General features: G+C 46.7%; 38 non-coding genes and 12 pseudogenes across 38 annotated transcripts; all 50 read left to right on the top strand.

Moving 5' to 3' along the window:
- Positions 1-3: 3 nt before the first annotated feature.
- Positions 4-122, top strand: LOC148798555 (5S ribosomal RNA). Its single transcript, XR_016071846.1, has one exon. It is a non-coding gene; the product is annotated as a 5S ribosomal RNA (ribosomal RNA).
- A 355-nt stretch (positions 123-477) lies between these two features.
- Positions 478-596, top strand: LOC148798554 (5S ribosomal RNA). The gene has a single exon (XR_016074325.1). It is a non-coding gene; the product is annotated as a 5S ribosomal RNA (ribosomal RNA).
- A 355-nt stretch (positions 597-951) lies between these two features.
- LOC148798553 (5S ribosomal RNA) lies at positions 952-1,070 on the top strand. Its single transcript, XR_016075663.1, has one exon. It is a non-coding gene; the product is annotated as a 5S ribosomal RNA (ribosomal RNA).
- Positions 1,071-1,424: 354 nt separating this feature from the next.
- On the top strand, positions 1,425-1,543 carry LOC148798552 (5S ribosomal RNA; annotated as a pseudogene).
- Positions 1,544-1,899: 356 nt separating this feature from the next.
- LOC148798551 (5S ribosomal RNA) lies at positions 1,900-2,018 on the top strand (annotated as a pseudogene).
- A 354-nt stretch (positions 2,019-2,372) lies between these two features.
- LOC148798550 (5S ribosomal RNA) lies at positions 2,373-2,491 on the top strand. The gene has a single exon (XR_016069942.1). It is a non-coding gene; the product is annotated as a 5S ribosomal RNA (ribosomal RNA).
- Positions 2,492-2,845: 354 nt separating this feature from the next.
- On the top strand, positions 2,846-2,964 carry LOC148798549 (5S ribosomal RNA). Its single transcript, XR_016072367.1, has one exon. It is a non-coding gene; the product is annotated as a 5S ribosomal RNA (ribosomal RNA).
- A 356-nt stretch (positions 2,965-3,320) lies between these two features.
- LOC148798548 (5S ribosomal RNA) lies at positions 3,321-3,439 on the top strand. Its single transcript, XR_016071343.1, has one exon. It is a non-coding gene; the product is annotated as a 5S ribosomal RNA (ribosomal RNA).
- Positions 3,440-3,793: 354 nt separating this feature from the next.
- On the top strand, positions 3,794-3,912 carry LOC148798547 (5S ribosomal RNA). The gene has a single exon (XR_016070941.1). It is a non-coding gene; the product is annotated as a 5S ribosomal RNA (ribosomal RNA).
- Positions 3,913-4,267: 355 nt separating this feature from the next.
- Positions 4,268-4,386, top strand: LOC148798546 (5S ribosomal RNA). Its single transcript, XR_016069372.1, has one exon. It is a non-coding gene; the product is annotated as a 5S ribosomal RNA (ribosomal RNA).
- Positions 4,387-4,741: 355 nt separating this feature from the next.
- Positions 4,742-4,860, top strand: LOC148798545 (5S ribosomal RNA). Its single transcript, XR_016073361.1, has one exon. It is a non-coding gene; the product is annotated as a 5S ribosomal RNA (ribosomal RNA).
- Positions 4,861-5,215: 355 nt separating this feature from the next.
- LOC148798544 (5S ribosomal RNA) lies at positions 5,216-5,334 on the top strand. Its single transcript, XR_016075651.1, has one exon. It is a non-coding gene; the product is annotated as a 5S ribosomal RNA (ribosomal RNA).
- Positions 5,335-5,688: 354 nt separating this feature from the next.
- LOC148798543 (5S ribosomal RNA) lies at positions 5,689-5,807 on the top strand. The gene has a single exon (XR_016074541.1). It is a non-coding gene; the product is annotated as a 5S ribosomal RNA (ribosomal RNA).
- Positions 5,808-6,162: 355 nt separating this feature from the next.
- On the top strand, positions 6,163-6,281 carry LOC148798542 (5S ribosomal RNA). Its single transcript, XR_016075684.1, has one exon. It is a non-coding gene; the product is annotated as a 5S ribosomal RNA (ribosomal RNA).
- Positions 6,282-6,634: 353 nt separating this feature from the next.
- LOC148798541 (5S ribosomal RNA) lies at positions 6,635-6,753 on the top strand (annotated as a pseudogene).
- A 355-nt stretch (positions 6,754-7,108) lies between these two features.
- Positions 7,109-7,227, top strand: LOC148798540 (5S ribosomal RNA). Its single transcript, XR_016075380.1, has one exon. It is a non-coding gene; the product is annotated as a 5S ribosomal RNA (ribosomal RNA).
- A 355-nt stretch (positions 7,228-7,582) lies between these two features.
- LOC148798539 (5S ribosomal RNA) lies at positions 7,583-7,701 on the top strand (annotated as a pseudogene).
- Positions 7,702-8,056: 355 nt separating this feature from the next.
- LOC148798538 (5S ribosomal RNA) lies at positions 8,057-8,175 on the top strand. Its single transcript, XR_016072504.1, has one exon. It is a non-coding gene; the product is annotated as a 5S ribosomal RNA (ribosomal RNA).
- A 354-nt stretch (positions 8,176-8,529) lies between these two features.
- Positions 8,530-8,648, top strand: LOC148798537 (5S ribosomal RNA; annotated as a pseudogene).
- A 355-nt stretch (positions 8,649-9,003) lies between these two features.
- On the top strand, positions 9,004-9,122 carry LOC148798536 (5S ribosomal RNA). The gene has a single exon (XR_016074324.1). It is a non-coding gene; the product is annotated as a 5S ribosomal RNA (ribosomal RNA).
- A 356-nt stretch (positions 9,123-9,478) lies between these two features.
- Positions 9,479-9,597, top strand: LOC148798535 (5S ribosomal RNA). Its single transcript, XR_016071341.1, has one exon. It is a non-coding gene; the product is annotated as a 5S ribosomal RNA (ribosomal RNA).
- A 354-nt stretch (positions 9,598-9,951) lies between these two features.
- Positions 9,952-10,070, top strand: LOC148798534 (5S ribosomal RNA). The gene has a single exon (XR_016070940.1). It is a non-coding gene; the product is annotated as a 5S ribosomal RNA (ribosomal RNA).
- A 355-nt stretch (positions 10,071-10,425) lies between these two features.
- Positions 10,426-10,544, top strand: LOC148798533 (5S ribosomal RNA). The gene has a single exon (XR_016069371.1). It is a non-coding gene; the product is annotated as a 5S ribosomal RNA (ribosomal RNA).
- A 355-nt stretch (positions 10,545-10,899) lies between these two features.
- LOC148798532 (5S ribosomal RNA) lies at positions 10,900-11,018 on the top strand. Its single transcript, XR_016069432.1, has one exon. It is a non-coding gene; the product is annotated as a 5S ribosomal RNA (ribosomal RNA).
- Positions 11,019-11,373: 355 nt separating this feature from the next.
- On the top strand, positions 11,374-11,492 carry LOC148798531 (5S ribosomal RNA; annotated as a pseudogene).
- A 355-nt stretch (positions 11,493-11,847) lies between these two features.
- LOC148798530 (5S ribosomal RNA) lies at positions 11,848-11,966 on the top strand. Its single transcript, XR_016074323.1, has one exon. It is a non-coding gene; the product is annotated as a 5S ribosomal RNA (ribosomal RNA).
- A 355-nt stretch (positions 11,967-12,321) lies between these two features.
- Positions 12,322-12,440, top strand: LOC148798529 (5S ribosomal RNA). Its single transcript, XR_016069820.1, has one exon. It is a non-coding gene; the product is annotated as a 5S ribosomal RNA (ribosomal RNA).
- A 355-nt stretch (positions 12,441-12,795) lies between these two features.
- LOC148798528 (5S ribosomal RNA) lies at positions 12,796-12,914 on the top strand. Its single transcript, XR_016072503.1, has one exon. It is a non-coding gene; the product is annotated as a 5S ribosomal RNA (ribosomal RNA).
- Positions 12,915-13,268: 354 nt separating this feature from the next.
- On the top strand, positions 13,269-13,387 carry LOC148798527 (5S ribosomal RNA; annotated as a pseudogene).
- A 354-nt stretch (positions 13,388-13,741) lies between these two features.
- Positions 13,742-13,860, top strand: LOC148798526 (5S ribosomal RNA). Its single transcript, XR_016070837.1, has one exon. It is a non-coding gene; the product is annotated as a 5S ribosomal RNA (ribosomal RNA).
- Positions 13,861-14,214: 354 nt separating this feature from the next.
- On the top strand, positions 14,215-14,333 carry LOC148798525 (5S ribosomal RNA; annotated as a pseudogene).
- A 355-nt stretch (positions 14,334-14,688) lies between these two features.
- On the top strand, positions 14,689-14,807 carry LOC148798524 (5S ribosomal RNA). Its single transcript, XR_016074322.1, has one exon. It is a non-coding gene; the product is annotated as a 5S ribosomal RNA (ribosomal RNA).
- A 355-nt stretch (positions 14,808-15,162) lies between these two features.
- On the top strand, positions 15,163-15,281 carry LOC148798523 (5S ribosomal RNA). Its single transcript, XR_016069819.1, has one exon. It is a non-coding gene; the product is annotated as a 5S ribosomal RNA (ribosomal RNA).
- A 355-nt stretch (positions 15,282-15,636) lies between these two features.
- On the top strand, positions 15,637-15,755 carry LOC148798522 (5S ribosomal RNA). Its single transcript, XR_016072502.1, has one exon. It is a non-coding gene; the product is annotated as a 5S ribosomal RNA (ribosomal RNA).
- A 354-nt stretch (positions 15,756-16,109) lies between these two features.
- LOC148798521 (5S ribosomal RNA) lies at positions 16,110-16,228 on the top strand (annotated as a pseudogene).
- Positions 16,229-16,583: 355 nt separating this feature from the next.
- On the top strand, positions 16,584-16,702 carry LOC148798520 (5S ribosomal RNA). The gene has a single exon (XR_016074320.1). It is a non-coding gene; the product is annotated as a 5S ribosomal RNA (ribosomal RNA).
- A 354-nt stretch (positions 16,703-17,056) lies between these two features.
- On the top strand, positions 17,057-17,175 carry LOC148798519 (5S ribosomal RNA). Its single transcript, XR_016070446.1, has one exon. It is a non-coding gene; the product is annotated as a 5S ribosomal RNA (ribosomal RNA).
- A 356-nt stretch (positions 17,176-17,531) lies between these two features.
- LOC148798518 (5S ribosomal RNA) lies at positions 17,532-17,650 on the top strand. The gene has a single exon (XR_016075640.1). It is a non-coding gene; the product is annotated as a 5S ribosomal RNA (ribosomal RNA).
- Positions 17,651-18,004: 354 nt separating this feature from the next.
- Positions 18,005-18,123, top strand: LOC148798517 (5S ribosomal RNA). Its single transcript, XR_016072699.1, has one exon. It is a non-coding gene; the product is annotated as a 5S ribosomal RNA (ribosomal RNA).
- A 354-nt stretch (positions 18,124-18,477) lies between these two features.
- On the top strand, positions 18,478-18,596 carry LOC148798516 (5S ribosomal RNA). Its single transcript, XR_016070114.1, has one exon. It is a non-coding gene; the product is annotated as a 5S ribosomal RNA (ribosomal RNA).
- A 355-nt stretch (positions 18,597-18,951) lies between these two features.
- Positions 18,952-19,070, top strand: LOC148798515 (5S ribosomal RNA). Its single transcript, XR_016070412.1, has one exon. It is a non-coding gene; the product is annotated as a 5S ribosomal RNA (ribosomal RNA).
- Positions 19,071-19,425: 355 nt separating this feature from the next.
- Positions 19,426-19,544, top strand: LOC148798514 (5S ribosomal RNA). Its single transcript, XR_016069818.1, has one exon. It is a non-coding gene; the product is annotated as a 5S ribosomal RNA (ribosomal RNA).
- Positions 19,545-19,899: 355 nt separating this feature from the next.
- Positions 19,900-20,018, top strand: LOC148798513 (5S ribosomal RNA). Its single transcript, XR_016072500.1, has one exon. It is a non-coding gene; the product is annotated as a 5S ribosomal RNA (ribosomal RNA).
- Positions 20,019-20,372: 354 nt separating this feature from the next.
- Positions 20,373-20,491, top strand: LOC148798512 (5S ribosomal RNA; annotated as a pseudogene).
- Positions 20,492-20,844: 353 nt separating this feature from the next.
- Positions 20,845-20,963, top strand: LOC148798511 (5S ribosomal RNA). Its single transcript, XR_016070825.1, has one exon. It is a non-coding gene; the product is annotated as a 5S ribosomal RNA (ribosomal RNA).
- A 354-nt stretch (positions 20,964-21,317) lies between these two features.
- LOC148798510 (5S ribosomal RNA) lies at positions 21,318-21,436 on the top strand (annotated as a pseudogene).
- Positions 21,437-21,791: 355 nt separating this feature from the next.
- LOC148798509 (5S ribosomal RNA) lies at positions 21,792-21,910 on the top strand. The gene has a single exon (XR_016074319.1). It is a non-coding gene; the product is annotated as a 5S ribosomal RNA (ribosomal RNA).
- Positions 21,911-22,265: 355 nt separating this feature from the next.
- LOC148798508 (5S ribosomal RNA) lies at positions 22,266-22,384 on the top strand. The gene has a single exon (XR_016069817.1). It is a non-coding gene; the product is annotated as a 5S ribosomal RNA (ribosomal RNA).
- Positions 22,385-22,739: 355 nt separating this feature from the next.
- Positions 22,740-22,858, top strand: LOC148798507 (5S ribosomal RNA). Its single transcript, XR_016072499.1, has one exon. It is a non-coding gene; the product is annotated as a 5S ribosomal RNA (ribosomal RNA).
- Positions 22,859-23,212: 354 nt separating this feature from the next.
- LOC148798506 (5S ribosomal RNA) lies at positions 23,213-23,331 on the top strand (annotated as a pseudogene).
- Positions 23,332-23,459: the final 128 nt, after the last annotated feature.

Here is a 23,459-nt window from a genome sequence, read left to right as displayed (position 1 = left end):
AACGGGTGCGAGCATACCAGCACTAATGCACCGGATCCCATCAGAACTCCGAAGTTAAGCGTGCTTGGGCGAGAGTAGTACTAGGATGGGTGACCTCCTGGGAAGTCCTCGTGTTGCACCCCAATTTTATTAATATTTTATTTCGATATCGTATTTGCAAATTCCATTTGTCGTGTCGGCGAGACAAACTCAAACAACGCGCCGGATACTCGGACCATTTGCGGCACGATCGTCATTACTGAATGGGAACCGTGCAAAAACCGGGCTTTTGGCATTCGTCGTGCATTGTGGGCCCCGCGATAGTATTGCATCTATCCGGGGGTGCGGCAGATCTGAAAAGCAAACACTCTGCTCGCGTAAGAGCTTGTGCACGGTTACCAAGGGAGGAAGGCTGCATACACAGTTTTTTCAAGTCTAAAACAATTAATGGAGGGGAGCAAGATAGTGCATAAAGATCTAAGCGAGCATGAATTAAACGGGTGCGATCATACCAGCACTAATGCACCGGATCCCATCAGAACTCCGAAGTTAAGTGTGCATGGGCGGGAGTAGTCCTAGGATGGGTGACCTCCTGGGAAGTCCTCGTGTTGCACCCCAATTTTATTAATATTTTATTTCGATATCGTATTTGCAAATTCCATTTGTCGTTTCGGTGAGACAAACGCAAACAACGCGCCAGATACTCGGACCATTTGCGGCACGATTGTCATTACTGAATGGGAACCGTGAAAAAACCGGGCTTTTGGCATTCGTCGTGCATTGTGGGCCCCGCGATAGTATTGCATCTATCCGGGGGTGCGGCAGATCTAAAAAGCAAACACTCTGCTCACGTAAGAGCTTGTGCACGGTTACCAAGGGAGGAAGGCTGCATACACAGTTTTTTCAAGTCTAAAACAATTAATGGAGGGGAGCAAGATAGTGCATAAAGATCTAAGCGAGCATGAATTAAACGGGTGCGATCATACCAGCACTAATGCACCGGATCCCATCAGAACTCCGAAGTTAAGCGTGCTTGGGCGAGAGTAGTACTAGGATGGGTGACCTCCTGGGAAGTCCTCGTGTTGCACCCCAATTTTATTAATATTTTATTTTGATTTGTATTTGCAAATTTCATTTGTTGTTTCTGGGAGACAACTGGAAACAATGCGTCGGATACTCGGACCATTTGCGGCACGATCGTCATTACTGAATGGCAACGATGCAAGAACCGGGCTTTCGGCATTCGTCATGCATTGTGGGCCCCGCGATAGTATTGCATCTATCCGGGGGTGCGGCAGATCTGAAATGCAAACACTCTGCTCACGTAGGAGCTTGTGCACGGTTACCAAGGGAGGAAGGCTGCATACACAGTTTTTTCAAATCTAAAACAATTAATGGAGGGGAGCAAGATAGTGCATAAAGATCTAAGCGAGCATGAATTAAACGGGTAAGATCATACCAGCACTAATGCACCGGATCCCATCAGAACTCCGAAGTTAAGTGTGCATGGGCGGGAGTAGTCCTAGGATGGGTGACCTCCTGGGAAGTACTCTTGTTGCACCCCAATTTTATTAATATTTTATTTCGATATCGTATTTGCAAATTCCATTTGTCGTTTCGGCGAGACAAACGCAAACAACGCGCCGGATACTCGGACCATTTGCGGCACGATTGTCATTACTGAATGGGAACCGTGAAAAAACCGGGCTTTTGGCATTCGTCGTGCATTGTGGGCCCCGCGATAGTATTGCATCTATCCGGGGGTGCGGCAGATCTAAAAAGCAAACACTCTGCTCACGTAAGAGCTTGTGCACGGTTACCAAGGGAGGAAGGCTGCATACACAGTTTTTTTCAAGTCTAAAACAATTAATGGAGGGGAGCAAGATAGTGCATAAAGATCTAAGCGAGCATGAATTAAACAGTTGCGATCATACCAGCACTAATGCACCGGATCCCATCAGAACTCCGAAGTTAAGCGTGCTTCTGCGAGAGTAGTACTAGGATGGGTGACCTCCTGGCAAGTCCTCGTGTTGCACCCCAATTTTATTAATATTTTATTTTGATTTGTATTTGCAAATTCCATTTGTTGTTTCTGGGAGACAACTGGAAACAATGCGTCGGATACTCGGACCATTTGCGGCACGATCGTCATTACTGAATGGCAACGATGCAAGAACCGGGCTTTCGGCATTCGTCATGCATTGTGGGCCCCGCGATAGTATTGCATCTATCCGGGGGTGCGGCAGATCTAAAAAGCAAACACTCTGCTCACGTAAGAGCTTGTGCACGGTTACCAAGGGAGGAAGGCTGCATACACAGTTTTTTCAAGTCTAAAACAATTAATGGAGGGGAGCAAGATAGTGCATAAAGATCTAAGCGAGCATGAATTAAACGTGTGCGATCATACCAGCACTAATGCACCGTATCCCATCAGAACTCCGAAGTTAAGCGTGCTTGGGCGAGAGTAGTATTAGGATGGGTGACCTCCTGGGAAGTCCTCGTGTTGCACCCCAATTTTATTAATATTTTATTTTGATTTGTATTTGCAAATTCCATTTGTTGTTTCTGGGAGACAACTGGAAACAATGCGTCGGATACTCGGACCATTTGCGGCACGATCGTCATTACTGAATGGCAACGATGCAAGAACCGGGCTTTCGGCATTCGTCATGCATTGTGGGCCCCGCGATAGTATTGCATCTATCCGGAGGTGCTGCAGATCTGAAAAGCAAACACTCCGCTCACGTAGGAGCTTGTGCACGGTTACCAAGGGAGGAAGGCTGCATACACATTTTTTTCAAATCTAAAACAATTAATGGAAGGGAGCAAGATAGTTCATAAAGATCTAAGCGAGCATGAATTAAACGGGTGCGATCATACCAGCACAAATGCACCGGATCCCATCAGAACTCTGAAGTTAAGTGTGCTTGGGCGAGAGTAGTACTAGGATGGGTGACCTCCGGGGAAGTCCTCGTGTTGCACCCCAATTTTATTAATATTTAATTTCGATATCGTATTTGCAAATTCCATTTGTCGTTTCGGTGAGACAAACGCAAACAACGTGCCGGATACTCGGACCATTTGCGGCACGATTGTCATTACTGAATGGGAACCGTGAAAAAACCGGGCTTTTGGCATTCGTCGTGCATTGTGGGCCCCGCGATAGTATTGCATCTATCTGGGGGTGCGGCAGATCTAAAAAGCAAACACTCTGCTCACGTAAGAGCTTGTGCACGGTTACCAAGGGAGGAAGGCTGCATACACAGTTTATTTCAAGTCTAAAACAATTAATGGAGGGGAGCAAGATAGAGCATAAAGATCTAAGCGAGCATGAATTAAATGGGTGCGATCATACCAGCACTAATGCACCGGATCCCATCAGACCTCCGAAGTTAAGCGTGCTTGGGCGAGAGTAGTACTAGGATGGGTGACCTCCTGGGAAGTCCTCGTGTTGCACCCCAATTTTATTAATATTTTATTTTGATTTGTATTTGCAAATTCCATTTGTTGTTTCTGGGAGACAACAGGAAACAATGCGTCGGATGCTCGGACCATTTGCGGCACGATCGTCATTACTGAATGGCAACGATGCAAGAACCGGGCTTTCTTTATTCGACATGCATTGTGGGCCCCGCGATAGTATTGGATCTATCCGGAGGTGCTGCAGATCTGAAAAGCAAACACTCCGCTCACGTAGGAGCTTGTGCACGGTTACCAAGGGAGGAAGGCTGCATACACATTTTTTTCAAATCTAAAACAATTAATGGTAGGGAGCAAGATAGTTCATAAAGATCTAAGCGAGCATGAATTAAACGGGTGCGATCATACCAGCACAAATGCACCGGATCCCATCAGAACTCCGAAGTTAAGTGTGCTTGGGCGAGAGTAGTACTAGGATGGGTGACCTCCGGGGAAGTCCTCGTGTTGCACCCCAATTTTATTAATATTTAATTTCGATATCGTATTTGCAAATTCCATTTGTCGTTTCGGTGAGACAAACGCAAACAACGTGCCGGATACTCGGACCATTTGCGGCACGATTGTCATTACTGAATGGGAACCATGCAAAAACCGGGCTTTTGGCATTCGTCGTGCATTGTGGGCCCCGCGATAATATTGCATCTATCCGGGGGTGCGGCAGATCTGAAATGCAAACACTCTGCTCACGTACGAGCTTGTGCACGGTTACCAAGGGAGGAAGGCTGCATACACAGTTTTTTCAAATCTAAAACAATTAATGGAGGGGAGCAACATAGTGCATAAAGATCTAAGCGAGCATGAATTAGATGGGTGCGATCATATCAGCACTAATGCATAGGATCCCATCAGAACTCCGAAGTTAAGCGTGCTTGGGCGAGAGTAGTACTAGGATGGGTGACCTCCTGGGAAGTCCTCGTGTTGCACCCCAATTTTATTAATATTTTAATTTGATATCGTATTTGCAAATTCCATTTGTCGTTTCGGCGAGACAAACGCAAACAACGTGCCGGATACTCGGACCATTTGCGGCACGATTGTCATTACTGAATGGGAACCGTGCAAAAACCGGGCTTTTGGCATTCGTCGTGCATTGTGGGCCCCGCGATAGTATTGCATCTATCAGGGGGTGCGGCAGATCTGAAAAGCAAACGCTCTGCTCACGTAGGAGCTATTGCACGGTTACCAAGGGAGGAAGGCTGCATACACAGTTTTTTCAAGTCTAAAACAATTAATGGAGGGGAGCAAGATAGTGCATAAAGATCTAAGCGAGCATGAATTAAACGGGTGCGATCATACCAGCACTAATGCACCGGATCCCATCAGAACTCCGAAGTTAAGTGTGCATGGGCGAGAGTAGTACTAGGATGGGTGACCTCCTGGGAAGTCATCGTGTTGCACCCCAATTTTATTAATATTTTATTTCGATATCGTATTTGCAAATTCCATTTGTCGTTTCGGTGAGACAAACGCAAACAACGTGCCGGATACTCGGACCATTTGCGGCACGATTGTCATTACTGAATGGCAACGATGCAAGAACCGGGCTTTCGGCATTCGTCGTGCAATGTGGGCCCCGCGATAGTATTGCATCTATCCGGAGGTGCGGCAGATCTGAAAAGCAAACACTCCGCTCACGTAGGAGCTTGTGCACGGTTACCAAGGGAGGAAGGCTGCATACACAGTCTTTTCAAGTCTAAAACAATTAATGGAGGGGAGCAAGATAGTGCATAAAGATCTAAGCGAGCATGAATTAAACGGGTGCGATCATACCAGCACTAATGCACCGGATCCCATCAGAACTCCGAAGTTAAGCGTGCTTGGGCGAGAGTAGTACTAGGATGGGTGACCTCCTGGGAAGTCCTCGTGTTGCACCCCAATTTTATTAATATTTTATTTTGATTTGTATTTGCAAATTCCATTTGTTGTTTCTGGGAGACAACTGGAAACAATCCGTCGGATACTCGGACCATTTGCGGCACGATCGTCATTACTGAATGGCAACGATGCAAGAACCGGGCTTTCGGCATTCGTCATGCATTGTGGGCCCCGCGATAGTATTGCATCTATCCGGGGGTGCGGCAGATCTGAAATGCAAACACTCTGCTCACGTAGGAGCTTGTGCACGGTTACCAAGGGAGGAAGGCTGCATACACAGTTTTTTCAAATCTAAAACAATTAATGGAGGGGAGCAAGATAGTGCATAAAGATCTAAGCGAGCATGAATTAAACGGGTGCGATCATACCAGCACTAATGCACCGGATCCCATCAGAACTCCGAAGTTAAGTGTGCATGGGCGAGAGTAGTCCTAGGATGGGTGACCTCCTGGGAAGTCCTCGTGTTGCACCCCAATTTTATTAATATTTTATTTTGATATCGTATTTGCAAATTCCATTTGTCGTTTCGGCGAGACAAACGCAAACAACGCGCCGGATACTCGGACCATTTGCGGCACAATCGTCATTACTGAATGATAACCGTGCAAAAACCGGGCTTTTGGCATTCGTCGTGCATTGTGGGCCCCGCGATAGTATTGCATCTATCCGGGGGTGCGACAGATCTGAAAAGCAAACACTCTGGTCACGTAGGAGCTTGTGCACGGTTACCAAGGGAGGAAGGCTGCATACACAGTTTTTTCAAGTCTAAAACAATTAATGGAGGGGAGCAAGATAGTGCACAAAGATCTAAGCGAGCATGAATTAAACGGGTGCGATCATACCAGCACTAATGCACCGGATCTCATCAGAACTCCGAAGTTAAGCGTGCTTGGGCGAGAGTAGTACTAGGAAGGGTGACCTCCTGGGAAGTCCTCATGTTGCACCCCAATTTTATTAATATTTTATTTTGATTTGTATTTGCAAATTCCATTTGTTGTTTCTGGGAGACAACTGGAAACAATGCGTCGGATACTCGGACCATTTGCGGCACGATCGTCATTACTGAATGGCAACGATGCAAGAACCGGGTTTCGGCATTCGTCGTGCATTGTGGGCCCCGCGATAGTATTGCATCTATCCGGAGGTGCGGCAGATCTGAAAAGCAAACACTCCGCTCACGTAGGAGCTTGTGCACGGTTACCAAGGGAGGAAGGCTGCATACACATTTTTTTCAAATCTAAAACAATTAATGGAAGGGAGCAAGATAGTTCATAAAGATCTAAGCGAGCATGAATTAAACTTGTGCGATCATACCATCACAAATGCACCGGATCCCATCAGAACTCCGAAGTTAAGTGTGCTTGGGCGAGAGTAGTATTAGGATGGGTGACCTCCTGGGAAGTCCTTGTGTTTCACCCCAATTTTATTAATATTTTATTTCGATATCGTATTTGCAAATTCCATTTGTCGTGTCGGCGAGACAAACTCAAACAACGCGCCGGATACTCGGACCATTTGCGGCACGATCGTCATTACTGAATGGGAACCGTGCAAAAACCGGGCTTTTGGCATTCGTCGTGCATTGTGGGCCCCGCGATAGTATTGCATCTATCCGGGGGTGCGACAGATCTGAAAAGCAAACACTCCGCTCACGTAGGAGCTTGTGCACGGTTACCAAGGGAGGAAGGCTGCATACACAGTTTTTTCAAGTCTAAAACAATTAATGGAGGGGAGCAAGATAGTGCATAAAGATCTAAGCGAGCATGAATTAAACGGGTGCGATCATACCAGCACTAATGCGCCGGATCCCATCAGAACTCCGAAGTTAAGTGTGCATGGGCGGGAGTAGTCCTAGGATGGGTGACCTCCTGGGAAGTCCTCGTGTTGCACCCCAATTTTATTAATATTTTATTTCGATATCGTATTTGCAAATTCCTTTTGTCGTTTCGGCGAGACAAACGCAAACAACGCGCCGGATACTCGGACCATTTGCGGCACAATCGTCATTACTGAATGAGAAACGTGCAAAAACCGGGCTTTTGGCATTCGTCGTGCATTGTGGGCCCCGCGATAGTATTGCATCTATCCGGGGGTGCGGCAGATCTAAAAAGCAAACACTCTGCTCACGTAAGAGCTTGTGCACGGTTACCAAGGGAGGAAGGCTGCATACACAGTTTTTTCAAGTCTAAAACAATTAATGGAGGGGAGCAAGATAGTGCATAAAGATCTAAGCGAGCATGAATTAAACGGGTGCGATCAGAGCAGCACAAATGCACTGGATCCCATTAGAACTCCGAAGTTAAGCGTGCTTGGGCGAGAGTAGTACTAGGATGGGTGACCTCCTGTGAAGTCCTCGTGTTGCACCCCAATTTTATTAATATTTTATTTCGATATCGTATTTGCAAATTCCATTTGTCGTTTCGGCGAGACAAACGCAAACAACGCGCCGGATACTCGGACCATTTGCGGCACAATCGTCATTACTGAATGAGAACCGTGCAAAAACCGGGCTTTTGGCATTCGTCGTGCATTGTGGGCCCCGCGATAGTATTGCATCTATCCGGGGGTGCGACAGATCTGAAAAGCAAACACTCTGCTCACGTAGGAGCTTGTGCACGGTTACCAAGGGAGGAAGGCTGCATACACAGTTTTTTCAAGTCTAAAACAATTAATGGAGGGGAGCAAGATAGTGCACAAAGATCTAAGCGAGCATGAATTAAACGGGTGCGATCATACCAGCACTAATGCACCGGATCTCATCAGAACTCCGAAGTTAAGCGTGCTTGGGCGAGAGTAGTACTAGGAAGGGTGACCTCCTGGGAAGTCCTCGTGTTGCACCCCAATTTTATTAATATTTTATTTTGATTTGTATTTGCAAATTCCATTTGTTGTTTCTGGGAGACAACTGGAAACAATGCGTCGGATACTCGGACCATTTGCGGCACGATCGTCATTACTGAATGGCAACGATGCAAGAACCGGGCTTTCGGCATTCGTCGTGCATTGTGGGCCCCGCGATAGTATTGCATCTATCCGGAGGTGCGGCAGATCTGAAAAGCAAACACTCCGCTCACATAGGAGCTTGTGCACGGTTACCAAGGGAGGAAGGCTGCATACACATTTTTTTCAAATCTAAAACAATTAATGGAAGGGAGCAAGATAGTTCATAAAGATCTAAGCGAGCATGAATTAAACTTGTGCGATCATACCATCACAAATGCACCGGATCCCATCAGAACTCCGAAGTTAAGTGTGCTTGGGCGAGAGTAGTATTAGGATGGGTGACCTCCTGGGAAGTCCTTGTGTTTCACCCCAATTTTATTAATATTTTATTTCGATATCGTATTTGCAAATTCCATTTGTCGTGTCGGCGAGACAAACTCAAACAACGCGCCGGATACTCGGACCATTTGCGGCACGATCGTCATTACTGAATGGGAACCGTGCAAAAACCGGGCTTTTGGCATTCGTCGTGCATTGTGGGCCCCGCGATAGTATTGCATCTATCCGGGGGTTCGGCAGATCTGAAAAGCAAACACTCTTCTCACGTAGGAGCTTGTGCACGGTTACCAAGGGAGGAAGGCTGCATACACAGTTTTTTCAAGTCTAAAACAATTAATGGAGGGGAGCAAGATAGTGCATAAAGATCTAAGCGAGCATGAATTAAACGGGTGCGATCATACCAGCACTAATGCACCGGATCCCATCAGAACTCCGAAGTTAAGTGTGCATGGGCGGGAGTAGTCCTAGGATGGGTGACCTCCTGGGAAGTCCTCGTGTTGCACCCCAATTTTATTAATATTTTATTTCGATATCGTATTTGCAAATTCCATTTGTCGTTTCGGTGAGACAAACGCAAACAACGTGCCGGATACTCGGACCATTTGCGGCACGATTGTCATTACTGAATGGGAACCGTGAAAAAACCGGGCTTTTGGCATTCGTCGTGCATTGTGGGCCCCGCGATAGTATTGCATCTATCTGGGGGTGCGGCAGATCTAAAAAGCGAACACTCTGCTCACGTAAGAGCTTGTGCACGGTTACCAAGGGAGGAAGGCTGCATACACAGTTTATTTCAAGTCTAAAACAATTAATGGAGGGGAGCAAGATAGAGCATAAAGATCTAAGCGAGCATGAATTAAATGGGTGCGATCATACCAGCACTAATGCACCGGATCCCATCAGACCTCCGAAGTTAAGCGTGCTTGGGCGAGAGTAGTACTAGGATGGGTGACCTCCTGGGAAGTCCTCGTGTTGCACCCCAATTTTATTAATATTTTATTTTGATTTGTATTTGCAAATTCCATTTGTTGTTTCTGGGAGACAACAGGAAACAATGCGTCGGATGCTCGGACCATTTGCGGCACGATCGTCATTACTGAATGGCAACGATGCAAGAACCGGGCTTTCTTTATTCGACATGCATTGTGGGCCCCGCGATAGTATTGGATCTATCCGGAGGTGCTGCAGATCTGAAAAGCAAACACTCCGCTCACGTAGGAGCTTGTGCACGGTTACCAAGGGAGGAAGGCTGCATACACATTTTTTTCAAATCTAAAACAATTAATGGTAGGGAGCAAGATAGTTCATAAAGATCTAAGCGAGCATGAATTAAACGGGTGCGATCATACCAGCACAAATGCACCGGATCCCATCAGAACTCCGAAGTTAAGTGTGCTTGGGCGAGAGTAGTACTAGGATGGGTGACCTCCGGGGAAGTCCTCGTGTTGCACCCCAATTTTATTAATATTTAATTTCGATATCGTATTTGCAAATTCCATTTGTCGTTTCGGTGAGACAAACGCAAACAACGTGCCGGATACTCGGACCATTTGCGGCACGATTGTCATTACTGAATGGGAACCATGCAAAAACCGGGCTTTTGGCATTCGTCGTGCATTGTGGGCCCCGCGATAATATTGCATCTATCCGGGGGTGCGGCAGATCTGAAATGCAAACACTCTGCTCACGTACGAGCTTGTGCACGGTTACCAAGGGAGGAAGGCTGCATACACAGTTTTTTCAAATCTAAAACAATTAATGGAGGGGAGCAACATAGTGCATAAAGATCTAAGCGAGCATGAATTAGATGGGTGCGATCATATCAGCACTAATGCATAGGATCCCATCAGAACTCCGAAGTTAAGCGTGCTTGGGCGAGAGTAGTACTAGGATGGGTGACCTCCTGGGAAGTCCTCGTGTTGCACCCCAATTTTATTAATATTTTATTTTGATATCGTATTTGCAAATTCCATTTGTCGTTTCGGCGAGACAAACGCAAACAACGTGCCGGATACTCGGACCATTTGCGGCACGATTGTCATTACTGAATGGGAACCGTGCAAAAACCGGGCTTTTGGCATTCGTCGTGCATTGTGGGCCCCGCGATAGTATTGCATCTATCAGGGGGTGCGGCAGATCTGAAAAGCAAACGCTCTGCTCACGTAGGAGCTTGTGCACGGTTACCAAGGGAGGAAGGCTGCATACACAGTTTTTTCAAGTCTAAAACAATTAATGGAGGGGAGCAAGATAGTGCATAAAGATCTAAGCGAGCATGAATTAAACGGGTGCGATCATACCAGCACTAATGCACCGGATCCCATCAGAACTCCGAAGTTAAGTGTGCATGGGCGAGAGTAGTACTAGGATGGGTGACCTCCTGGGAAGTCATCGTGTTGCACCAGAATTTTATTAATATTTTATTTCGATATCGTATTTGCAAATTCCATTTGTCGTTTCGGTGAGACAAACGCAAACAACGTGTCGGATACTCGGACCATTTGCGGCACGATTGTCATTACTGAATGGCAACGATGCAAGAACCGGGCTTTCGGCATTCGTCGTGCATTGTGGGCCCCGCGATAGTATTGCATCTATCCGGAGGTGCGGCATATCTGAAAAGCAAACACTCCGCTCACGTAGGAGCTTGTGCACGGTTACCAAGGGAGGAAGGCTGCATACACATTTTTTTCAAATCTAAAACAATTAATGGAAGGGAGCAAGATAGTTCATAAAGATCTAAGCGAGCATGAATTAAACTTGTGCGATCATACCATCACAAATGCACCGGATCCCATCAGAACTCCGAAGTTAAGTGTGCTTGGGCGAGAGTAGTATTAGGATGGGTGACCTCCTGGGAAGTCCTTGTGTTTCACCCCAATTTTATTAATATTTTATTTCGATATCGTATTTGCAAATTCCATTTGTCGTGTCGGCGAGACAAACTCAAACAACGCGCCGGATACTCGGACCATTTGCGGCACGATCGTCATTACTGAATGGGAACCGTGCAAAAACCGGGCTTTTGGCATTCGTCGTGCATTGTGGGCCCCGCGATAGTATTGCATCTATCCGGGGGTGCGACAGATCTGAAAAGCAAACACTCCGCTCACGTAGGAGCTTGTGCACGGTTACCAAGGGAGGAAGGCTGCATACACAGTTTTTTCAAGTCTAAAACAATTAATGGAGGGGAGCAAGATAGTGCATAAAGATCTAAGCGAGCATGAATTAAACGGGTGCGATCATACCAGCACTAATGCACCGGATCCCATCAGAACTCCGAAGTTAAGTGTGCATGGGCGGGAGTAGTCCTAGGATGGGTGACCTCCTGGGAAGTCCTCGTGTTGCACCCCAATTTTATTAATATTTTATTTCGATATCGTATTTGCAAATTCCATTTGTCGTTTCGGCGAGACAAACGCAAACAACGCGCCGGATACTCGGACCATTTGCGGCACAATCGTCATTACTGAATGAGAAACGTGCAAAAACCGGGCTTTTGGCATTCGTCGTGCATTGTGGGCCCCGCGATAGTATTGCATCTATCCGGGGGTGCGGCAGATCTAAAAAGCAAACACTCTGCTCACGTAAGAGCTTGTGCACGGTTACCAAGGGAGGAAGGCTGCATACACAGTTTTTTCAAGTCTAAAACAATTAATGGAGGGGAGCAAGATAGTGCATAAAGATCTAAGCGAGCATGAATTAAACGGGTGCGATCATAGCAGCACAAATGCACTGGATCCCATTAGAACTCCGAAGTTAAGCGTGCTTGGGCGAGAGTAGTACTAGGATGGGTGACCTCCTGTGAAGTCCTCGTGTTGCACCCCAATTTTATTAATATTTTATTTCGATATCGTATTTGCAAATTCCATTTGTCGTTTCGGCGAGACAAACGCAAACAACGCGCCGGATACTCGGACCATTTGCGGCACAATCGTCATTACTGAATGAGAACCGTGCAAAAACCGGGCTTTTGGCATTCGTCGTGCATTGTGGGCCCCGCGATAGTATTGCATCTATCCGGGGGTGCGACAGATCTGAAAAGCAAACACTCTGCTCACGTAGGAGCTTGTGCACGGTTACCAAGGGAGGAAGGCTGCATACACAGTTTTTTCAAGTCTAAAACAATTAATGGAGGGGAGCAAGATAGTGCACAAAGATCTAAGCGAGCATGAATTAAACGGGTGCGATCATACCAGCACTAATGCACCGGATCTCATCAGAACTCCGAAGTTAAGCGTGCTTGGGCGAGAGTAGTACTAGGAAGGGTGACCTCCTGGGAAGTCCTCGTGTTGCACCCCAATTTTATTAATATTTTATTTTGATTTGTATTTGCAAATTCCATTTGTTGTTTCTGGGAGACAACTGGAAACAATGCGTCGGATACTCGGACCATTTGCGGCACGATCGTCATTACTGAATGGCAACGATGCAAGAACCGGGCTTTCGGCATTCGTCGTGCATTGTGGGCCCCGCGATAGTATTGCATCTATCCGGAGGTGCGGCAGATCTGAAAAGCAAACACTCCGCTCACGTAGGAGCTTGTGCACGGTTACCAAGGGAGGAAGGCTGCATACACATTTTTTTCAAATCTAAAACAATTAATGGAAGGGAGCAAGATAGTTCATAAAGATCTAAGCGAGCATGAATTAAACTTGTGCGATCATACCATCACAAATGCACCGGATCCCATCAGAACTCCGAAGTTAAGTGTGCTTGGGCGAGAGTAGTATTAGGATGGGTGACCTCCTGGGAAGTCCTTGTGTTTCACCCCAATTTTATTAATATTTTATTTCGATATCGTATTTGCAAATTCCATTTGTCGTGTCGGCGAGACAAACTCAAACAACGCGCCGGATACTCGGACCATTTGCGGCACGATCGTCATTACTGAATGGGAACCGTGCAAAAACCGGGCTTTTGGCATTCGTCGTGCATTGTGGGCCCCGCGATAGTATTGCATCTATCCGGGGGTGCGACAGATCTGAAAAGCAAACACTCTGCTCACGTAGGAGCTTGTGCACGGTTACAAGGGAGGAAGGCTGCATACACAGTTTTTTCAAGTCTAAAACAATTAATGGAGGGGAGCAAGATAGTGCATAAAGATCTAAGCGAGCATGAATTAAACGGGTGCGATCATACCAGCACTAATACACCGGATCCCATCAGAACTCCGAAGTTAAGCGTGCTTGGGCGAGAGTAGTACTAGGATGGGTGACCTCCTGGGAAGTCCTCGTGTTGCACCCCAATTTTATTAATATTTTATTTTGATTTGTATTTGCAAATTCCATTTGTTGTTTCTGGGAGACAACTGGAAACAATGCGTCGGATACTCGGACCATTTGCGGCACGATCGTCATTACTGAATGGCAACGATGCAAGAACCGGGCTTTCGGCATTCGTCATGCATTGTGGGCCCCGCGATAGTATTGCATCTATCCGGGGGTGCGGCAGATCTGAAATGCAAACACTCTGCTCACGTAGGAGCTTGTGCACGGTTACCAAGGGAGGAAGGCTGCATACACAGTTTTTTCAAATCTAAAACAATTAATGGAGGGGAGCAAGATAGTGCATAAAGATCTAAGCGAGCATGAATTAAACGGGTAAGATCATACCAGCACTAATGCACCGGATCCCATCAGAACTCCGAAGTTAAGTGTGCATGGGCGGGAGTAGTCCTAGGATGGGTGACCTCCTGGGAAGTCCTCTTGTTGCACCCCAATTTTATTAATATTTTATTTCGATATCGTATTTGCAAATTCCATTTGTCGTTTCGGCGAGACAAACTCAAACAACGCGCCGGATACTCGGACCATTTGCGGCACGATCGTCATTACTGAATGGGAACCGTGCAAAAACCGGGCTTTTGGCATTCGTCGTGCATTGTGGGCCCCGCGATAGTATTGCATCTATCCGGGGGTGCGACAGATCTGAAAAGCAAACACTCCGCTCACGTAGGAGCTTGTGCACGGTTACCAAGGGAGGAAGGCTGCATACACATTTTTTTCAAGTCTAAAACAATTAATGGAGGGGAGCAAGATAGTGCATAAAGATCTAAGCGAGCATGAATTAAACGGGTGCGATCATACCAGCACTAATGCACCGGATCCCATCAGAACTCCGAAGTTAAGTGTGCATGGGCGGGAGTAGTCCTAGGATGGGTGACCTCCTGGGAAGTCCTCGTGTTGCACCCCAATTTTATTAATATTTTATTTCGATATCGTATTTGCAAATTCCATTTGTCGTTTCGGCGAGACAAACGCAAACAACGCGCCGGATACTCGGACCATTTGCGGCACAATCGTCATTACTGAATGAGAAACGTGCAAAAACCGGGCTTTTGGCATTCGTCGTGCATTGTGGGCCCCGCGATAGTATTGCATCTATCCGGGGGTGCGGCAGATCTAAAAAGCAAACACTCTGCTCACGTAAGAGCTTGTGCACGGTTACCAAGGGAGGAAGGCTGCATACACAGTTTTTTCAAGTCTAAAACAATTAATGGAGGGGAGCAAGATAGTGCATAAAGATCTAAGCGAGCATGAATTAAACGGGTGCGATCATAGCAGCACAAATGCACTGGATCCCATTAGAACTCCGAAGTTAAGCGTGCTTGGGCGAGAGTAGTACTAGGATGGGTGACCTCCTGTGAAGTCCTCGTGTTGCACCCCAATTTTATTAATATTTTATTTCGATATCGTATTTGCAAATTCCATTTGTCGTTTCGGCGAGACAAACGCAAACAACGCGCCGGATACTCGGACCATTTGCGGCACAATCGTCATTACTGAATGAGAACCGTGCAAAAACCGGGCTTTTGGCATTCGTCGTGCATTGTGGGCCCCGCGATAGTATTGCATCTATCCGGGGGTGCGACAGATCTGAAAAGCAAACACTCTGCTCACGTAGGAGCTTGTGCACGGTTACCAAGGGAGGAAGGCTGCATACACAGTTTTTTCAAGTCTAAAACAATTAATGGAGGGGAGCAAGATAGTGCACAAAGATCTAAGCGAGCATGAATTAAACGGGTGCGATCATACCAGCACTAATGCACCGGATCTCATCAGAACTCCGAAGTTAAGCGTGCTTGGGCGAGAGTAGTACTAGGAAGGGTGACCTCCTGGGAAGTCCTCGTGTTGCACCCCAATTTTATTAATATTTTATTTTGATTTGTATTTGCAAATTCCATTTGTTGTTTCTGGGAGACAACTGGAAACAATGCGTCGGATACTCGGACCATTTGCGGCACGATCGTCATTACTGAATGGCAACGATGCAAGAACCGGGCTTTCGGCCTTCGTCGTGCATTGTGGGCCCCGCGATAGTATTGCATCTATCCGGAGGTGCGGCAGATCTGAAAAGCAAACACTCCGCTCACGTAGGAGCTTGTGCACGGTTACCAAGGGAGGAAGGCTGCATACACATTTTTTTCAAATCTAAAACAATTAATGGAAGGGAGCAAGATAGTTCATAAAGATCTAAGCGAGCATGAATTAAACTTGTGCGATCATACCATCACAAATGCACCGGATCCCATCAGAAATCCGAAGTTAAGTGTGCTTGGGCGAGAGTAGTATTAGGATGGGTGACCTCCTGGGAAGTCCTTGTGTTTCACCCCAATTTTATTAATATTTTATTTCGATATCGTATTTGCAAATTCCATTTGTCGTGTCGGCGAGACAAACTCAAACAACGCGCCGGATACTCGGACCATTTGCGGCACGATCGTCATTACTGAATGGGAACCGTGCAAAAACCGGGCTTTTGGCATTCGTCGTGCATTGTGGGCCCCGCGATAGTATTGCATCTATCCGGGGGTGCGGCAGATCTGAAAAGCAAACACTCTGCTCACGTAGGAGCTTGTGCACGGTTACCAAGGGAGGAAGGCTGCATACACAGTTTTTTCAAGTCTAAAACAATTAATGGAGGGGAGCAAGATAGTGCATAAAGATCTAAGCGAGCATGAATTAAACGGGTGCGATCATACCAGCACTAATGCACCGGATCCCATCAGAACTCCGAAGTTAAGTGTGCATGGGCGGGAGTAGTCCTAGGATGGGTGACCTCCTGGGAAGTCCTCGTGTTGCACCCCAATTTTATTAATATTTTATTTCGATATCGTATTTGCAAATTCCATTTGTCGTTTCGGTGAGACAAACGCAAACAACGCACCGGATACTCGGACCATTTGCGGCACGATTGTCATTACTGAATGGGAACAGTGAAAAAACCGGGCTTTTGGCATTCGTCGTGCATTGTGGGCCCCGCGATAGTATTGCATCTATCCGGGGGTGCGGCAGATCTAAAAAGCAAACACTCTGCTCACGTAAGAGCTTGTGCACGGTTACAAGGGAGGAAGGCTGCATACACAGTTTTTTCAAGTCTAAAACAATTAATGGAGGGGAGCAAGATAGTGCATAAAGATCTAAGCGAGCATGAATTAAACGGGTGCGATCATACCCGCACTAATGCACCGGATCCCATCAGAACTCCGAAGTTAAGTGTGCATGGGCGGGAGTAGTCCTAGGATGGGTGACCTCCTGGGAAGTCCTCTTGTTGCACCCCAATTTTATTAATATTTTATTTCGATATCGTATTTGCAAATTCCATTTGTCGTTTCGGCGAGACAAACGCAAACAACGCGCCGGATACTCGGACCATTTGCGGCACGATTGTCATTACTGAATGGGAACCGTGAAAAAACCGGGCTTTTGGCATTCGTCGTGCATTGTGGGCCCCGCGATAGTATTGCATCTATCCGGGGGTGCGGCAGATCTAAAAAGCAAACACTCTGCTCACGTAAGAGCTTGTGCACGGTTACCAAGGGAGGAAGGCTGCATACACAGTTTTTTTCAAGTCTAAAACAATTAATGGAGGGGAGCAAGATAGTGCATAAAGATCTAAGCGAGCATGAATTAAACGGGTGCGATCATACCAGCACTAATGCACCGGATCCCATCAGAACTCCGAAGTTAAGCGTGCTTGGGCGAGAGTAGTACTAGGATGGGTGACCTCCTGGGAAGTCCTCGTGTTGCACCCCAATTTTATTAATATTTTATTTTGATTTGTATTTGCAAATTCCATTTGTTGTTTCTGGGAGACAACTGGAAACAATGCGTCGGATACTCGGACCATTTGCGGCACGATCGTCATTACTGAATGGCAACGATGCAAGAACCGGGCTTTCGGCATTCGTCATGCATTGTGGGCCCCGCGATAGTATTGCATCTATCCGGGGGTGCGGCAGATCTAAAAAGCAAACACTCTGCTCACGTAAGAGCTTGTGCACGGTTACCAAGGGAGGAAGGCTGCATACACAGTTTTTTCAAGTCTAAAACAATTAATGGAGGGGAGCAAGATAGTGCATAAAGATCTAAGCGAGCATCAATTAAACGGGTGCGATCATACCAGCACTAATGCACCGTATCCCATCAGAACTCCGAAGTTAAGCGTGCTTGGGCGAGGGTAGTACTAGGATGGGTGACCTCCTGGGAAGTCCTCGTGTTGCACCCCAATTTTATTAATATTTTATTTTGATTTGTATTTGCAAATTCCATTTGTTGTTTCTGGGAGACAACTGGAAACAATGCGTCGGATACTCGGACCATTTGCGGCACGATCATCATTACTGAATGGCAACGATGCAAGAACCGGGCTTTCGGCATTCGTCATGCATTGTGGGCCCCGCGATAGTATTGCATCTATCCGGGGGTGCGGCAGATCTGAAATGCAAACACTCTGCTCACGTAGGAGCTTGTGCACGGTTACCAAGGGAGGAAGGTTGCATACACAGTTTTTTCAAATCTAAAACAATTAATGGAGGGGAGCAAGATAGTGCATAAAGATCTAAGCGAGCATGAATTAAACGGGTGCGATCATACCAGCACTAATGCACCGGATCCCATCAGAACTCTGAAGTTAAGTGTGCATGGGTGGGAGTAGTCCTAGGATGGGTGACCTCCTGGGAAGTCCTCGTGTTGCACCCCAATTTTATTAATATTTTATTTCGATATCGTATTTGCAAATTCCATTTGTCGTTTCGGCGAGACAAACTCAAACAACGCGCCGGATACTCGGACCATTTGCGGCACGATCGTCATTACTGAATGGGAACCGTGCAAAAACCGGGCTTTTGGCATTCGTCGTGCATTGTGGGCCCCGCGATAGTATTGCATCTATCCGGGGGTGCGGCAGATCTGAAAAGCAAACACTCTGCTCACGTAGGAGCTTGTGCACGGTTACCAAGGGAGGAAGGCTGCATACACAGTTTTTTCAAGTCTAAAACAATTAATGGAGGGGAGCAAGATAGTGCATAAAGATCTAAGCGAGCATGAATTAAACGGGTGCGATCATACCGGCACTAATGCACCGGATCCCATCAGAACTCCGAAGTTAAGTGTGCATGGGCGGGAGTAGTCCTAGGATCGGTGACCTCCTGGGAAGTCCTCGTGTTGCACCCCAATTTTATTAATATTTTATTTCGATATCGTATTTGCAAATTCCATTTGTCGTTTCGGCGAGACAAACGCAAACAACGCGCCGGATACTCGGACCATTTGCGGCACAATCGTCATTACTGAATGAGAACCGTGCAAAAACCGGGCTTTTGGCATTCGTCGTGCATTGTGGGCCCCGCGATAGTATTGCATCTATCCGGGGGTGCGGCAGATCTAAAAACCAAACACTCTGCTCACGTAAGAGCTTGTGCACGGTTACCAAGGGAGGAAGGCTGCATACACAGTTTTTTCAAGTCTAAAACAATTAATGGAGGGGAGCAAGATAGTGCATAAAGATCTAAGCGAGCATGAATTAAACGGGTGCGATCATAGCAGCACAAATGCACTGGATCCCATTAGAACTCCGAAGTTAAGCGTGCTTGGGCGAGAGTAGTACTAGGATGGGTGACCTCCTGTGAAGTCCTCGTGTTGCACCCCAATTTTATTAATATTTTATTTCGATATCGTATTTGCAAATTCCATTTGTCGTTTCGGCGAGACAAACGCAAACAACGCGCCGGATACTCGGACCATTTGCGGCACAATCGTCATTACTGAATGAGAACCGTGCAAAAACCGGGCTTTTGGCATTCGTCGTGCATTGTGGGCCCCGCGATAGTATTGCATCTATCCGGGGGTGCGACAGATCTGAAAAGCAAACACTCTGCTCACGTAGGAGCTTGTGCACGGTTACCAAGGGAGGAAGGCTGCATACACAGTTTTTTCAAGTCTAAAACAATTAATGGAGGGGAGCAAGATAGTGCACAAAGATCTAAGCGAGCATGAATTAAACGGGTGCGATCATACCAGCACTAATGCACCGGATCTCATCAGAACTCCGAAGTTAAGCGTGCTTGGGCGAGAGTAGTACTAGGAAGGGTGACCTCCTGGGAAGTCCTCGTGTTGCACCCCAATTTTATTAATATTTTATTTTGATTTGTATTTGCAAATTCCATTTGTTGTTTCTGGGAGACAACTGGAAACAATGCGTCGGATACTCGGACCATTTGCGGCACGATCGTCATTACTGAATGGCAACGATGCAAGAACCGGGCTTTCGGCATTCGTCGTGCATTGTGGGCCCCGCGATAGTATTGCATCTATCCGGAGGTGCGGCAGATCTGAAAAGCAAACACTCCGCTCACGTAGGAGCTTGTGCACGGTTACCAAGGGAGGAAGGCTGCATACACATTTTTTTCAAATCTAAAACAATTAATGGAAGGGAGCAAGATAGTTCATAAATATCTAAGCGAGCATGAATTAAACTTGTGCGATCATACCATCACAAATGCACCGGATCCCATCAGAACTCCGAAGTTAAGTGTGCTTGGGCGAGAGTAGTATTAGGATGGGTGACCTCCTGGGAAGTCCTTGTGTTTCACCCCAATTTTATTAATATTTTATTTCGATATCGTATTTGCAAATTCCATTTGTCGTGTCGGCGAGACAAACTCAAACAACGCGCCGGATACTCGGCCATTTGCGGCACGATCGTCATTACTGAATGGGAACCGTGCAAAAACCGGGCTTTTGGCATTCGTCGTGCATTGTGGGCCCCGCGATAGTATTGCATCTATCCGGGGGTGCGACAGATCTGAAAAGCAAACACTCTGCTCACGTAGGAGCTTGTGCACGGTTACAAGGGAGGAAGGCTGCATACACAGTTTTTTCAAGTCTAAAACAATTAATGGAGGGGAGCAAGATAGTGCATAAAGATCTAAGCGAGCATGAATTAAACGGGTGCGATCATACCAGCACTAATACACCGGATCCCATCAGAACTCCGAAGTTAAGCGTGCTTGGGCGAGAGTAGTACTAGGATGGGTGACCTCCTGGGAAGTCCTCGTGTTGCACCCCAATTTTATTAATATTTTATTTTGATTTGTATTTGCAAATTCCATTTGTTGTTTCTGGGAGACAACTGGAAACAATGCGTCGGATACTCGGACCATTTGCGGCACGATCGTCATTACTGAATGGCAACGATGCAAGAACCGGGCTTTCGGCATTCGTCATGCATTGTGGGCCCCGCGATAGTATTGCATCTATCCGGGGGTGCGGCAGATCTGAAATGCAAACACTCTGCTCACGTAGGAGCTTGTGCACGGTTACCAAGGGAGGAAGGCTGCATACACAGTTTTTTCAAATCTAAAACAATTAATGGAGGGGAGCAAGATAGTGCATAAAGATCTAAGCGAGCATGAATTAAACGGGTAAGATCATACCAGCACTAATGCACCGGATCCCATCAGAACTCCGAAGTTAAGTGTGCATGGGCGGGAGTAGTCCTAGGATGGGTGACCTCCTGGGAAGTCCTCTTGTTGCACCCCAATTTTATTAATATTTTATTTCGATATCGTATTTGCAAATTCCATTTGTCGTTTCGGCGAGACAAACTCAAACAACGCGCCGGATACTCGGACCATTTGCGGCACGATCGTCATTACTGAATGGGAACCGTGCAAAAACCGGGCTTTTGGCATTCGTCGTGCATTGTGGGCCCCGCGATAGTATTGCATCTATCCGGGGGTGCGACAGATCTGAAAAGCAAACACTCCGCTCACGTAGGAGCTTGTGCACGGTTACCAAGGGAGGAAGGCTGCATACACATTTTTTTCAAGTCTAAAACAATTAATGGAGGGGAGCAAGATAGTGCATAAAGATCTAAGCGAGCATGAATTAAACGGGTGCGATCATACCAGCACTAATGCACCGGATCCCATCAGAACTCCGAAGTTAAGTGTGCATGGGCGGGAGTAGTCCTAGGATGGGTGACCTCCTGGGAAGTCCTCGTGTTGCACCCCAATTTTATTAATATTTTATTTCGATATCGTATTTGCAAATTCCATTTGTCGTTTCGGCGAGACAAACGCAAACAACGCGCCGGATACTCGGACCATTTGCGGCACAATCGTCATTACTGAATGAGAAACGTGCAAAAACCGGGCTTTTGGCATTCGTCGTGCATTGTGGGCCCCGCGATAGTATTGCATCTATCCGGGGGTGCGGCAGATCTAAAAAGCAAACACTCTGCTCACGTAAGAGCTTGTGCACGGTTACCAAGGGAGGAAGGCTGCATACACAGTTTTTTCAAGTCTAAAACAATTAATGGAGGGGAGCAAGATAGTGCATAAAGATCTAAGCGAGCATGAATTAAACGGGTGCGATCATAGCAGCACAAATGCACTGGATCCCATTAGAACTCCGAAGTTAAGCGTGCTTGGGCGAGAGTAGTACTAGGATGGGTGACCTCCTGTGAAGTCCTCGTGTTGCACCCCAATTTTATTAATATTTTATTTCGATATCGTATTTGCAAATTCCATTTGTCGTTTCGGCGAGACAAACGCAAACAACGCGCCGGATACTCGGACCATTTGCGGCACAATCGTCATTACTGAATGAGAACCGTGCAAAAACCGGGCTTTTGGCATTCGTCGTGCATTGTGGGCCCCGCGATAGTATTGCATCTATCCGGGGGTGCGACAGATCTGAAAAGCAAACACTCTGCTCACGTAGGAGCTTGTGCACGGTTACCAAGGGAGGAAGGCTGCATACACAGTTTTTTCAAGTCTAAAACAATTAATGGAGGGGAGCAAGATAGTGCACAAAGATCTAAGCGAGCATGAATTAAACGGGTGCGATCATACCAGCACTAATGCACCGGATCTCATCAGAACTCCGAAGTTAAGCGTGCTTGGGCGAGAGTAGTACTAGGAAGGGTGACCTCCTGGGAAGTCCTCGTGTTGCACCCCAATTTTATTAATATTTTATTTTGATTTGTATTTGCAAATTCCATTTGTTGTTTCTGGGAGACAACTGGAAACAATGCGTCGGATACTCGGACCATTTGCGGCACGATCGTCATTACTGAATGGCAACGATGCAAGAACCGGGCTTTCGGCCTTCGTCGTGCATTGTGGGCCCCGCGATAGTATTGCATCTATCCGGAGGTGCGGCAGATCTGAAAAGCAAACACTCCGCTCACGTAGGAGCTTGTGCACGGTTACCAAGGGAGGAAGGCTGCATACACATTTTTTTCAAATCTAAAACAATTAATGGAAGGGAGCAAGATAGTTCATAAAGATCTAAGCGAGCATGAATTAAACTTGTGCGATCATACCATCACAAATGCACCGGATCCCATCAGAACTCCGAAGTTAAGTGTGCTTGGGCGAGAGTAGTATTAGGATGGGTGACCTCCTGGGAAGTCCTTGTGTTTCACCCCAATTTTATTAATATTTTATTTCGATATCGTATTTGCAAATTCCATTTGTCGTGTCGGCGAGACAAACTCAAACAACGCGCCGGATACTCGGACCATTTGCGGCACGATCGTCATTACTGAATGGGAAC

Source organism: Nelumbo nucifera, chromosome 4 (genome assembly GCF_055504915.1).
Source record: "Nelumbo nucifera cultivar China Antique chromosome 4, China Antique-T2T, whole genome shotgun sequence".
Lineage (NCBI taxonomy): Eukaryota > Viridiplantae > Streptophyta > Magnoliopsida > Proteales > Nelumbonaceae > Nelumbo > Nelumbo nucifera.
Note: the sequence above shows the minus strand (reverse complement) of the source record. Positions and strands in the feature narration are given on the sequence as shown.